We start from the raw sequence: 6000 nt of genomic DNA, 5'->3' as shown, positions 1-6000 counted from the left end.
CTGCTCCTATCTTCTGTGTTTCTATGTCGACCCAAGAAGAGAGCCAGTATAATACCCTTGATGCTCGTAGGTAAGACACAAAACAAAATATAATTGATAAGCAAACATGAACCAATTCAAACATTTCTTTTTAATGGCTAGTGTTCTTGTTTTATCTCATAGAGGTTCCGACTTACCCTGGGGAATGGCATCATTGTGTGCTCGCATAGTTTGCATAATTAGGGAAGTGGAGAGGGTTTTAAACGAAAGAATCGGGTAAAGGGATCAAATCTGGGAAGATGTGATAAATCAAAGAACAGGGACAAGGCAAAACGGAAAGATATTATTACGGAAAATGTCAAAGAGACCATTACAGGAATGGATAGAGAGTACAAATCTAACACTAAATCAGCAGATGGGACTAGAGATTATAAAATTAATAAAATGATAAAACTAAAAGCTCTGTATCTGAATGCACATAACATTCAAAACAGGGACTGGTGCAGGGGGCAGGGATTCAGGTTCCTGGACCATTGGGACCTCTTTAGGGGCAGGGGTGATCTGTATACAAAAAACGGGTGGAACTTGAATCACACGGGGACCAATATCCTGGCCGGTAGGTTGGCTAAAGTTACTGGGGAGAATTTAAACTAGATAGGTTGGGGGGAGGGGAGCTAGAAGAGTTGACTAGGATCAAGGAACTAATTGATGGGGTGGAGGATGCAGGGGTAAGGGGAATTACAAAATTAATGGTAGAGGAGAGGGTGCAAGTGAATGAAGGCGGTAATTTAGATAAGGGAGTAGAGGGAGAGGGTGTTCGCGACTCATCAAAGCGGGTCCAGATAAAAGCTGGAATAAGGACACTTTGCCTGAATGCACGAAGCATTCGGGACAAGGTATATGAGTTGATGGTGCAAATCAGCACGAGTGGGTACGATCTAGTGGCCATTACAGAAACGTGGCTGAAAGGTGACCAGGACTGGGAGATGAATATCCAGGGGTATCAGGCGTTTAGGAAGAATAGACAGGAAGGAAAAGGTGGTGGGGTCGCGCTATTAATAAGAGATAATATCAGGGTAGTACTGAGGGATGACATAGGCTCTGAGGAACAAAACGTGGAATCGTTATGGGTAGAGATGAGGAATAGTAGAGGGAGAAAGACACTAGTAGGTGTGGTATATAGGCCCCCAAATAATAATGTTGAGGTGGGGAGGGCTATAAACAAGCAGATAAGGGATGCGTGTAAAAACGGAACGGCAATAATCATGGGGGACTTCAACATGCACATTGACTGGCAGACTCAAGTCGGTAAGGGTGGAATGGAGGAAGAGTTCTTAGAATGCTGTCGGGATAGTTTCCTTGAACAGCATGTTACGGAACCGACGAGGGAACGAGCTATTTTGGATCTGGTATTGTGTAACGAGGTAGGTAGAATTAAGGATCTTATTGTGAAGGACCCTCTTGGGTCTAGTGACCACAATATGGTCGAATTTCTGATTCAGATGGAAGAGGAGAAAGTTTGGTCCCAAACCAGTGTCCTCTGTTTGAACAGAGGGAAATATGATAGGATGAGGGATGAATTGGCTAAGGTAGACTGGGAGAGCAGGCTGGCAGGTAGGATAGCTGAGGAACAGTGGAGGATTTTTAAGGAGATCCTTTTCAGTTCTCAGCAAAAATATATTCCAGCAAAAAACAAGGATTGCTTTATAAAGCACTGGTTAGGCCCCATTTGGAGTACTGTGAGCAATTTTGGGCCCCACACCTCAGGAAGGACATACTGGCACTGGAGCGGGTCCAGCGGAGATTCACACGGATGATCCCAGGAATGGTAGGCCTGACATACGATGAACGTCTGAGGATCGTGGGATTATATTCATTGGAGTTTAGGAGGTTGAGGGGAGATCTGATAGAAACTTACAAGATAATGAACGGCTTAGATAGGATGGACGTAGGGAAGTTGTTTCCATTAACAGGGGAGACTAGGACGCGGGGGCACAGCCTTAGAATAAAAGGGAGTCACTTTAGAACAGAGATGAGGAGAAATTTCTTCAGCCAGAGAGTGGTGGGTCTGTGGAATTCATTGCCACAGAGGGCTGTGGAGGCCGAGACGTTGAGCGTCTTCAAGACAGAAATTGATAAATTCTTGATTTCTCGAGGAATTAAGGGCTATGGGGAGAGAGCGGGTAAATGGAGTTGAAACCAACCATGATTGAATGGTGGAGTGGACTCGATGGGCCGAATGGCCTTACTTCCGCTCCTATGTCTTATGGTCTTATGTCTTATGGTCTTAAAAGGGAGAACCAGCCGTGGATAACGAAGGAAATAAAGGAGAGTATTAAAATAAAAACAGCTGCGTACAGAGTGGCCAAAAATAGTGGAGAAACAAGTGATTGGGAAAAATTTAAGAAACAACAAAGAGAGACTAAGAAAGCGATAAAGAAAGGAAGGATAGACTATGAAGCTAGGCTAGCAATTAATATAAAAAATGATAGTAAAAGTTTTTATAAATATATAAAAAGGAATAGAGTGGCTAGAGTGAATGTTGGACCCTTGGAGGACGAGAGGGGGGAGTTAATAGTGGGAAATGAGGATATGGCTGAGTCTTTAAATAAGTTTTTTGTGTCGGTCTTCACGGTGGAGGACACAAATAGTTTGCCAAATATTAACGATAGAGGGTTGGCAGCAGGAGAAATACTTAATACAATTAATGTAACCAGAGAGGCAGTGCTGGGTAGACTAATGGGACTGAAGGTGGACAAGTCCCCGGGTCCGGATGGAATGCATCCCAGGGTATTGAAAGAAATGTCAGAGGTAATAGTGGATGCGTTAGTGATTATTTATCAAAACTCGTTGCATTCTGGGGTAGTGCCGGTTGATTGGAAAACGGCTAATGTTACGCCGCTGTTTAAAAAAGGAAGGAGACAAAAGGCGGGTAACTATAGGCCGGTCAGCTTAACGTCTGTAGTAGGGAAAATGCTGGAATCCATTATTAAAGAGGAGATAGCAGGGCATCTGGATAGAAATGGTTCGATCAATCAGACGCAGCATGGATTCATGAGGGGAAAGTCGTGCTTGACGAACATGTTGGATTTTTATGAAGATGTGACTAGGGCGGTTGATGGAGGAGAACCGGTGGATGCGGTGTTTTTGGATTTCCAAAAGGCGTTTGATAAGGTGCCCCATAAAAGGCTACTGAAGAAGATTAGGGCACACGGAGTTGGGGGTAGTGTGTTAAAGTGGATTGGGGACTGGCTATCCGACAGGAAGCAAAGAGTCGGAATAAATGGGTGTTTTTCCGGTTGGAGGAAGGTAACTAGTGGCGTGCCGCAGGGATCGGTACTCGGGCCGCAACTATTTACCATTTATATAGATGATCTGGAGGAGGGGACGGAGTGTAGGGTAACGAAGTTTGCAGACGACACAAAGATAAGTGGAAAAGTGAATCGTGTGGAGGACGGAGAAGATCTGCAGAGAGATTTGGACAGGCTGAGTGAGTGGGCGAGGATATGGCAAATGGAGTATAACGTTGAGAAATGCGAGGTTATACACTTTGGAGGAAATAATAACAAATGGGATTACTATCTCAATGGAAACAAATTAAAACATGCTACCGTGCAAAGGGACCTGGGGGTCCTTGTGCATGAGACGCAAAAGCCCAGTCTGCAGGTACAACAGGTGATCAAGAAGGCAAATGGGATGTTGGCCTATATTGCGAAGGGGATAGAATATAAAAGCAGGGATGTCTTGATGCACCTGTACAGGGCATTGGTGAGGCCGCAGCTGGAATACTGTGTGCAGTATTGGTCCCCTTATATGAGGAAGGATATATTGGCATTGGAGGGAGTGCAGAGAAGGTTCACCAGGTTGATACCGGAGATGAGGGGTTTGGATTATGAGGAGAGGCTGAGGAGATTGGGTTTGTACTTGTTGGAGTTTAGAAGGATGAGGGGGGATCTTATGGAGACTTATAAGATAATGCGGGGGCTGGATAGGGTGGAGGCGGAGAGATTCTTTCCACTTAGTAAGGAAGTTAAAACTAGAGGACACAGCCTCAAAATAAAGGGGGGTCGGTTTAAGACAGAGTTGAGGAGGAACTTCTTCTCCCAGAGGGTGGTGAATCTCTGGAATTCTCTGCCCACTGAGGTGGTGGAGGCTACCTCGCTGAATATGTTTAAAGCGCGGATGGATGGATTCCTGATCGGTAAGGGAATTAAGGGTTATGGGGATCAGGCGGGTAAGTGGTACTGATCCACGTCAGATCAGCCATGATCTTATTGAATGGCGGGGCAGGCTCGAAGGGCTAGATGGCCTACTCCTGCTCCTATTTCTTATGTTCTTATGTTCTTATAGAACAGATGAACTGATAGCACACATAGAAATAAATATGTACAATTTGATAGCCATTATGGAGACTTGGCTGCAGAAGGACATGTATTAGAACTTGAATATTGAAGGGTGCAGGATATTTAGGAAAGACAGGAAGTGAGGAAATGATGGAGGTGCCTCTGTTATTTAATTATGGTATTAGCACAGTAGAGAGGGATGACCTCAGTTCAGCAAACCAGGATGTGGAAACAGTTTAGGTAGAGATGAAAAAAATTAAAGTGAGGAAGTCGCTTGTGGGAGCTGTGTACAGACTCCCTAACAGTAACAATATGGTCGGGTGGAGCTTAAAGGAAGAAATAATGGGATCTTGACAGAAAGGCACAACAGCAACCATGGGAGATTTTAATTTAGATATGGACTAGAAAAGTCAGATGGACAAAGGTAGCCGAGATGAGGAGATCATTTAATACTTTGGGATAGTTTCTTAGAACAGCATCTTCTGGAGTCAACCAGAGAGTAGGCTATACAGACCTGGTCTTGAGTAAAGAGAGGGGAATAATTAATGAATCATAGTGAAGGCACCCCTAGGTAACAGTGATCAAAATATGATTGAATTTACATTCAGCTTGTGGGAGGGAGGAGTGGGTCTGAGACAATGTTTTTAAATAAATTTAAATAAAGGAAATAATGAGGGCCTGGAAACTGAGCTGGCTAAAGCGAATTGGCAAATTAGGTTAAGGAATAGGTTAATAGAGATGCAGAGGCAAACATTTAAGAGGATATTTCAGAATGCAAAGAATGGATATATTCGAAGGAGTAAGAGAAAGTCCAAGGGACGAACCCACCATCCATGGTTAACGGGAAAAGTTAAAGATAGTATCAAACTTAAAGAAAAAGTAAAAGTTATTTATTAGTCACAAGTAGGCTTACATTCACACTGCAATGACGTTACTGTGAAAACTCCCTAGTCGCCACACTCTGGCACCTGTTGGGTACAGTGCAGGAGAATTTAGTATGGCCAATCCACCTAACCTGAACATCTTTGAACTGTGGGAGGAAACCGGAGGATCCAGAGGAAACCCATGCAAACACGGGGAGAATGTGAAAACTCCACACAGACAGTGACCCAAGATGGGAATCAAACCCGGTCCTGGCGCTGTGAGGCAGCAGTGCTAACCACTGTGCCACCATGCCACCCAAAAAGCATATCATTGTGCAAAGAGCGGTGGCAAATCATAAGATTAGACAAAATATAAGGAACGGCAAAGAAAGACTAAAATATTAATAAGGAGGGAAAAATTAGAGCATGTGACAAGGTTAGCCAGAAATATAAAAACTGATAGTAACAGATTTTATAAATATTTAATAACGAGAGTTAACAAAGTGAGTACTGGTCCTACAGAGAGTGAGTCTGGAGAATTGATAATGGAAAACAAAGTGATGGCGGATGAACTGAACAGGTATTTTCATAGTATCCCTACAGTACAGAAGGAGGTCATTCAGCCCATCGAGTCTGTACCGACCACAATCCCACCCAGGCTTTATTCCCATAACTCCGCACATATACCCTGTTAATCCCCCTGACACTAGGGTCAATTTAGCATGGTCAACCTAACCTGCACATCTTTGGAGTGTGGGAGGAAACCGGAGCACCAGGAGTAAACCCATGCAGACATGAGGAGAATGTGCAAACTC

The sequence above is a fragment of the Mustelus asterias genome, chromosome 2, assembly GCF_964213995.1.
Source record: "Mustelus asterias chromosome 2, sMusAst1.hap1.1, whole genome shotgun sequence".
Taxonomy (NCBI): domain Eukaryota; kingdom Metazoa; phylum Chordata; class Chondrichthyes; order Carcharhiniformes; family Triakidae; genus Mustelus; species Mustelus asterias.
This window is presented reverse-complemented; position numbering follows the sequence as displayed.